The 9161-nt window shown below is 43.0% G+C and overlaps 1 pseudogene; it reads left to right on the top strand.

Moving 5' to 3' along the window:
• Positions 1-6231: 6231 nt before the first annotated feature.
• Positions 6232-7162, top strand: LOC142858736 (large ribosomal subunit protein eL6 pseudogene; annotated as a pseudogene).
• Positions 7163-9161: the final 1999 nt, after the last annotated feature.

Here is a 9161-nt window from a genome sequence, read left to right as displayed (position 1 = left end):
ACCGACTATGTGGTCGATTTTCGAGAAGGTTCCATGAGCTGCAGAGAAGAAGGTGTATTCTTTCCTATTTGGGTGGAATGTTCTATAGATGTCTGTTAAGTCCATTTGTTTCTTTACCTCCATTAATTCTCTTATTTCTCTGCTAGGTTTCTGTCTGATTGACCTGTCCATTGGTGAGAGAGGAGTGTTGAAGTCTCCTACTATTAGTGTGTGCGGTTTGATGGCTGCCTTGAATTTTAGCAATGTTTCTTTTATGTACGTGGGTGCTTTTATATTAGGGGCATAGATGTTCAGGATTGAGACTTCATCCTGATGAACTGTTCCTGTTATGAATATAAAATGCCCCTCTCCATCTCTTCTGATTGATTTAAGTTTGAAGTCAACTTTGTTAGAGATTAGTATGGCCACACCTGCTTGTTTCTTAGGTCCATTTGCTTGATAGGCCTTTTCCCAACCCTTTACTCTGAGTAGGTGCCTGTCTTTGTGGTTGAGGTGTGTTTCTTGTAAACAGCAGAATGTTGGATCCTGTTTTCTTATCCAATCTCTTAGCCTGTGCCTTTTTATAGGTGAGTTGAGACCATTGACATTAAGTGATATTAATGACCAGTGGTTGTTAACTCCGGTCATTTTTTTTAGTCGTAGAGTTTGTGTGTATCCCTTCTTTGGTTTGTGTTGATGAAGGGTCTCTAGATGCCTGAGTTATTGTGGTCATTATTGGACTCCTTGGTTAGTGATTTTCCTTCTATTACTTTCTGTAAGGCTGGATTTGTGGCTGCATATTGTTTGAATTTGTTTTTATCCTGGAAAATTTTATTTTCTCCATTTATAGTGAACGAAAGCTTGGCTGGGTATAGTAATCTGGGCTTGCATCCATGGTCTCTCAGTTTCTGCAGTACATCTATCCAGGACCTTCTGGCTTTCATGGTTTCCATGGAAAAGTCAGGTGTAAGTCTGATAGGTTTACCTTTGTAAGTAATTTGGCCTTTTTCCTTTGCCGCTCTTAATATTTTTTCCTTATTCTGAATGCTTTGTGTTTTGATAATTATATGTCGAGGGGATGTTTTTTTTTGATCCAGCCTATTTGGTGTTCTGTATGCTTCTTGCACCTTCATAGGTATATCTTTCTTTAGGTTGGGAAAGTTTTCTTCTATAATTTTATTAAATATATTTTCTGGACCATTGAGCTGCACTTCTTCTCCTTCTTCTACTCCTATTATTCTTAGGTTTGGTCTTTTTATTGTGTCCCATATTTCCTGAATGTTTTGTGATGAGAGTTTGTTGGACTTGCTGTTTTCTTTGATCAGTGTGTTTATTTTCTCTATGGTATCTTCAGAATCTGAGAGTCTTTCTTCTATCTCTTGTATTCTGCTGGTTATGCTTGTTTCTGTAGTCTCTATTCGTTTACCTAGATTTTCCATGTCCAGCCGGCCCTCTGTTTGTGTTTTCTTCTTTGCCTCTATTTCAGTTTTCAAGTCTTGAACTGTTTCCATTATCTGTTTGATTGTTTTTCCTTGGTTTTCTAGGGTATCATTCACTGATTTATTCAATTCTTCAAACTTTCTGTCATATTTCTCATCCATTTCTATAAGGGCGTTTTTTACATGCTGTTTAAGGGCGTCAATAACTTTCATGAAGTCGATCTTTTCTCCTTCTTGATTAAGGTGTTCATGTCCTTCCGTTGTGAGGTCACTGGTTTCTGGTGGCTTCATGTTGCTTTTCAGTTTGTTGGGCGAATTCTTGCCTTGGCGTCTGCCCATCTCTTCTTCCAAATACTCCCTTATGGATCTTCTTTTACCAGATCAGGTCTCCTTGCCTACCCAACGCGGCCTCCCCAATGTTGGCTCTCCTGGCACCAAGGGATCAGGTCTCCGTGCCCAACCCTGGCTCGTCCCAATGCTGATTCTCCCCAATGCTGGTTCTCCTGGGGCCGAGAGATCAGGCCTCCATGCTGGTTGGGCAGCTCGCAAACAAAGCGCCTACCCTCCTTGGTGCAGGCAGGCCACAGAAACAAAGGAAGTGCAGCCCACCCGGGCGTCCCGAGGACTGGGATCCAGCTCCCAATGCCACACGCCAAAAGAGGGCAGGGGGGGGCCAAGTGGGGAGGGCTCTGGACGGAAGCTGGGTGGGCCAGGAAGAAAGAGGCAGTAACCAGGGAATAGAGGTCCTACAGAGAGCCCAAGAAAGACAGGAGGTCAAGGGACCCCCGAGATCCCTGTCCCTGGCTGGCGCCGCGGCCAGATACTCACCCCAACGCTGGTTCTCCTGGGGCCGAGAGATCAGGCCTCCGTGCTGGTTGGGCAGCTCGCAAACAAAGCGCCTACCCTCCTTGGTGCAGGCAGGCCGCAGAAACAAAGGAAGTGCGGCCCGCCCGGGCGCCCGGAGGACTGGGATCCAGCTCCCAATGCCACGCGCCAAAAGAGGGCGGGGGGGGGGGGGGGGGGGGGGGGGGGGGCAAGTGGGGAGGGCTCTGGACGGAAGCTGGGTGGGCCAGGAAGAAAGAGGCAGTACCCAGGGAATAGAGGTCCTGCAGAGAGCCCAAGAAAGACAGGAGGCCAAGGGACCCCCGAGATCCCTGTCCCTGGCTGGCGCCGCGGCCAGAAACTCACCCCAACGCTGGTTCTCCTGGGGCCGAGAGATCAGGCCTCCGTGCTGGTTGGGCAGCTCGCAAACAAAGCCTTTTTTATATTCTTGTATATATAAAACAAAGTAATGACATATCTGTTTCCACTTATCTTTTCGCTGCCCTGATAGTCCCCCATGAAGCTCTCTTCCCAGGTTCATGCCTTTTGTCCTAGTCACCATTGTTATGGTGTATTACAGGTGTGGCACCATGTCCAGATTTCCTTTCTTCCTTCTTTCCCTTGCCAATATCATCCAGTGCCCTTCTTTCTGTGAAGAACCTTCAGAGCATTTCTTGCCTTCTCAGAGATATGCTTCCTGGGGGGTAGAAACCTTCTAGCTGAGATCAGTGCTGATTTAATGTCTGTATACCACTCACTGTCTATACAAGTTTGAGTGACTCAAAGACATCTTATTTAGGGCTTAATATTCATCGATTCTCAGCATCTTGTGGATCCACGAGGGCAACACAATTTATGTAAGGAATGAATACAATCTTGAAGCTGCCCTAGCCAGAGCATTCAGGAAATGAGTACCTGGTATCGCTTTCTCGTGGAGCTGCTGTAATGACAAATAACAAATAGCACTATTCTCCATGTGGCATGTCCTGTGTCCATCCAGCCAGGTATTGTGGCCCCTTGGAAAAGATTACTTGACTTTCAACTTCAAAACCCTGTTACATATGTATGGATGACATATGGATATGGGAGTGGGCCTTGAAGTCTGGTAAAGAACAAGACTCAAAGCTTACACTGCTGCATCAAAAACTCTGGGTGGTGGAATCTAGGAGGCTCTAGAAATAACAAAGATCTGATCGGACATTGGGGAAAAAGCATTCATAGGCATCACATATATCATGTCTTCCTACAGAGGATCAGCTTACTTGTCTTCTCCACATTTGATCTTAGCTGTGCCAGTGTTCAAATAGACTTACCTACTCTCCACCTGCTTCCTTGAAGGGAACATCTTTAACTCCACTATCAGGGCAGAGGCTGGCTCTGTGATCTTTACAATGTCAAGTGTTCATGTATGTCTTCATTAGGTTTTCTATTGCAGCAACAAAACACCATAACCAAAAATAAGTTGGGGAGAAAGTGTTTATGTGTCTTAAATTTCTGGATGATAGTCCATCATTGGAGGAAATCAAAATAGGAACTCAAGCAGGTATGGAACGTGGGAGCAGTAGCTGATGCAGAGGCCACGGAGGGAAGCTCCTTATTGGTTCTCTTTCCATGGCTTGCTCAGCCTATTTTCTTATAGAACACAGGACCACTAGACCAGGGACGGCACCACCCATAATGATTTGCCTCCCCCATTGATCACTAATTGAGAAAATGCCTTGCAGCTGAATATCATGGAGTCATTTCTTCAACTGAGGCTCCTTCCTTTTTGATGGTACTAGCTTGTGACAAGTTGTCACACAAAACATCCAGTACAGCTTACTCATTGACATTTCAACACACGAATATCACCATTAAGCCATAACCACCTCTTTCTTATTGTTCCCAAATATCTCACATTAAAACATAATTAACTTTTAAAAATCCTACTCTTTACAAATTCAAATATATTAAATTTTCAGTCTCTTTAAAAATAGCCAGTCTCTTTTAAAATCCAGTCTTTTAAAATTCTCTCAACCTTAGTCTCCAGAAAAAATACTTTCTCACTTCAAGAGGGAAAATCAAGGCACAGTCACAATAAAATCAAAGCAAAGCCAAATTCCATCTGTCCAACGACTGGGATTCACACTTGATCTTCTGGACTCCTCCAAAGGACTTGGGTCACTTCTCTGGCTCTGCCCTCTGAAACACATACAGCTTGCCTTGTAGGCTCCAGTTGGCTCCACTCCACTGCTGCTGCTATAGTTAGTGGTCACTCCATGGTACAGGCATCTCCAAAATGCTGGGGTCTTCTGCAACTGGACCCCACTTTCACCAAAAGACAAGGCATGCCTCATTGTGGCAAGCCTAAATTTTGCATGGCCCCTTCAGTTCTTGTTGTTCAACTGCCACTGACGCTATACCTTCACCAATGGCCTCTCCTGATCCCTCCCAATGCCAAGTCTTAGCTGCTTTCCATGACCCCTTCATGCATTCAAAATCAGTACCACCTAAGTGACTCTATCATGATTGGGGGATACACATGAAATCAAGTTCCTGAAGAGTTCCTTTCTCACTAAGGATGTGTTTCTACTGCTGTAGTTGAACATGAAGAATGTGTCATCAGAGAAGGCAGATGGGATGGCATCTACTGAGGACACAAATCATCTGAGGGAAGTTCATCACAAGGAGCTCATTCCAACAGCAGGGGAAGTACCTTTTCTTGCTGAGAATGATTTCTGTAGGAAGTATGGTGTTGTTAAGCCCACAACCCTGAATGAAAGTCTGACTAGTTCACAGGGTTAGTTCATCACATCCTTTCTGGTCAGGGAAAACAAGTATACATGAATTGATAGGAAAGAAATACAATGGATTATACTGTGCATGACAGGATACAAGGATGAATAAAATACTAGGATTGAGTGCTGCTATGTCTGAGAGAACATAAAAACGTCTCCTTAGAACTGGGTGTAACAAAAAGCTTGAGATTTACTTGTAGTATAGTTTTCTGATTGTTAATTCACTTTTTTTGCTAGACAGGGTCTTATGTACCCACGGCTGACTTTAACCTCATTGTATGGCTTTAATGATTGTCCTGTCTCCCTCATCTGAATGCCGAGATTATAGGCAAAAATGTCCACACCAGATTTATGTAGTGCTGAATCAAAGCAAGGGATCTATGGATACAAACATCATCAACTGAGTTGTAATGTGGCCCCCAGGTGCAACATTTTGGTACAATAAAACAGGGACAAATAAAATACATAGACATAGAAGATGACAGATGTGACAAAAAAGACAATCAAGAATATTCAAACTCACGAGGAAACAAAGGACACTGAAGGGACAAGAATGGGTGAGAAAAGTTGTCCCTTGAGGGATCTGAGTGTTTTGTGCTAATATGGAGTATAGGAGAGACTATCAGGGTCAACAAAGGGAACATAAAACCAGAGTGCCACAAGAACAGCCCTGTTTCCTACACTGTTAAACCTATATGTGAGCTGCAAAGTCATGTGTTCAGTGTCTCTCTCTGCTTTACATGCTCCCTAAAGCATCAATGTACAGCTTCCCCTGCATGAAATGCTATCCTGAAAGCAAGGGATGACCCTGGCCTTCTTGAACTCTCAGTCCCTATGATAGCCTAAACATGATATATATAAGATTGGGCCCATCAAGGTATTCCTTCATGGTTTTAGAATCCCAGAAGAATCCACCTCTATCTAAGGACAGAAGTCACTTAAGGGTTGCTAAGAAAAATCTTTATTGATGTAGGTGTAAACGTATGGCAATATTCCTGCCATACTACTAAGAAAAAACTCATTCCCTCACTAAGGTTGGCTTGGTGGAGTTGTGTTATTGTTTCTGCCAATGATATTTCATCTGGATGATTAAGCAGTATTTATGAGTCTCCAAAAAATCATCTAATATTCTTAAAGCATCTCCATGGCTGGGATGCATACTGGGCACGATAGGAACCTCAAAACACTGTGAGGGCTCTTTCCCATCTTGCAAGATGGCGGGTGAAAAAGCCGAGAAACCTGATACAAAAGAGAAGAAACGTGCAGCCAAGAAGGCTGGCGGCGATGCCCTTGCCGCTGGTGCAGCCAAAAAGGGTGACCCTAAGACTAAAAAGCTCAAGAAGGGGAAGCCCCATTGCAGCCGAAATCCAGTCCTTGTTAGAGGAATTGGCAGGTACTCCCGATCTGCTATGTATTCCAGAAAGGCCATGTACAAAAGGAAATGCACAGCTGCGAAAACCAAGGTTGAAAAGAAGAAGAAAAAGGAAAAGGTCCTTGCCACTGTCACAAAACCAGTTGGTGGTGACAAGAATGGTGGTATCCGGGTGGTTAAGCTTCGAAAAATGCCCAGGTATCATCCTACCGACGATGTGCCTCGGAAGCTGCTGAGCCATGGCAAAAAGCCCTTCAGTCAGCACTTGAGACGCCTGCGTGCCAGCATCACTCCTGGGACTGTCCTCATCATCCTTACCGGGCGCCATAGGGACAAGAGAGTGGTTTTCCTGAAGCAACTGGGCAGTGGTAAACCATTGTGACAGTAAACTGCTTTTGACAGGACCTCTTGCCCTCAACAGAGTTCCTTTAAGAAGAACACATCAGAAGTTTGTCATCGTCTCTACAAAAGTCGATATCCCCAAACACCTGACTGATGCTTACTTCAAGAAAAAGCAGCTGCGTAAGCCCAGGCATCAGGAGGGCGAGATCTTTGACACAGAGAAGGAGAAATATGAGATTACAGAACAGCGCAAGGCTGATCAGAAAACAATGAACTCGCAAATTCTGTCAGAGATCAAAGCTGTTCCTCAGTGGGCTTGGGGACAAATCTGTTACTGGGAACTCTCTTGTAGGACTGACTCTTGGCCTCAGGAAACTAGAACTTGCAAGTATATGTGTCCTCAGGTACTTCAGGTCCTTCATCCTCACTGAGAAAAAAAGAGAACCTCTGGACAACGGGAACGGAGAATGGCACATGTGAACAGTTGTGGTGAAACTGAAAAAGATCACGGGGAAGAGTACAGGGATCCAAAGCCTGTATGCTATAACACAGCAGTTGATATTCATGAAGTGATACTTTCAAAGGCTGTCCTCAGGACTGCTCAAGGATCATTGATTTCCTACGGAGTACACATAACCATCTCAGATACTGCAAATTATTAATTTGACAAAATAAAACCTATATTCCTGGCACAGAGTGACCTAAATGATGTCTGAAATGAAGAATGAGACTCTCATCCATTTATTAAATGATCTTATAATGGGAAACACATCTCTGATTCTACCAGAGGCATCCTAGTGATCAGTTATACTCTGAGGTTGGTGATAATAGGTAAAAGAACACTAAAGGATCTCAGCTCAAGTACCTAACTCCAAAAAAATAGTCTGTTCTTTTGTATTGTTTTTACTGAGCTTTATAATTTTCTCAACTCCCCTCCTTTCCCATCACCTTTAGTTTTACCCTCTCCCATGGTCCCCATGCTCCCAATTTACTCAGGAGGTCTGGTCCTTTTCTACTTCCCATGTAAATTAGATCCACGTATGTCTCTCATTGGGGCTTCTTTGTTGTTTAGGTTCTCTGAGATTGTGAACAGTAGGCTGGTTTTTTATTTGCTTTATGTAAAAAAGCCACTTATAAGTGAGTACATATTATATGTGTCATTCTGAGTCTTGGCTACCTCACTCAATATAATGTTTTCTAAATCCATCCATTTGCCAGAAAATTTCAAGATGACATTATTGTTTTTATTATTTATTTTGCACTGCTGTGTAGTGCTCCATTTTCCTTATCCATTCTTTAGTCAAGGGGCATTTAGGTTGTTTCAAGGTTCTGTCTATGGCAATCAATGCTGCTATGATCATAGCTGAGTTCATGTCCTTGTGGTACAAGTGAGCATCTTTTAGATATGTACCCAAAAGTGGTATTGCTGGGTCTTGAGGTAGGTTGTTTGCTAATTTTCTGGGAAATTGCCATACTGATATTCAAAGGGGCTGTGCCAGTTTGCACTCCTACCAGCAATGGAGGAGTGTTTTCATTACCCCACATCCTCTCCAGCATAAATTGTCATCAGTGGTTTTGATCTTGGCCATTTTTATAGGTATAAGATGGGATCCTAGAGTTTTTGATTTGCATTTCTCTGATGGCTAAGGATGTTGAGCATTTCCTTAAGTGTCCTTCAGTCATTTTAGATTCCTCTGTTGAGGGTTCTCTGTTTAGGTCTGTACCCCATTTATTTATTGGATTATTTGTTCTTTTAATGACCAATTTCTTGATTACTTTGTAAATTTTGGAGATCAGTCCTCTGTCTGATGTGGGATTGATGAAGATCTTTTCCCATTCTGTAGGCTGTTGTTTTGTCTTGTTGGCTATGTACTTTGTTTTACAGAAGATTCTCAGTCTTAGGAGGTCCCATTTATTAATTGTTTCTCTCAGTGTTTATGCTGCTGGGTTATATTTAGGAAGTGGTCTCCTGTGCCAATGTGTTCAAGTATACCTCCCACTTTCTCTTCTATGAAGTTCACTGTGGTTGGTTTTATGTTGAGGTCTTTGATCCATCTGGTCTTGAGTTTTGTGCATGGTGATAGATATGGATCTATTTTCATTCTTCCATATGTTGATACCCAGTTATGCCAGAATCATTTGTTGAATATGCTTTCTTTTTTCCATTTTATACTTTTTGCTTCTTTGTCAAAAACCAGGTATTCATATGTTGTAGAGGCCCACTTGTTTGTTCCTGGCTGCTCAGCCCGAAAATAATCAGTCAGAAACTTTATTATTTGCAATACTATTTAGCCAATAGCTTAAACATATTGCTACCTAACTCTTACAACTAGAATTAACCCATATCCATTATTTTATATTTTATCATGGGGTTTGTGGCCTACTGGCAAGGTTCTGGCTGGTGGCTTGCATCTTTCTCCTCTGGCAGCT

This window comes from Microtus pennsylvanicus, chromosome 1 (genome assembly GCF_037038515.1).
Source record: "Microtus pennsylvanicus isolate mMicPen1 chromosome 1, mMicPen1.hap1, whole genome shotgun sequence".
Taxonomy (NCBI): Eukaryota; Metazoa; Chordata; class Mammalia; order Rodentia; family Cricetidae; genus Microtus; species Microtus pennsylvanicus.
This window is presented reverse-complemented; position numbering and strand designations above follow the sequence as displayed.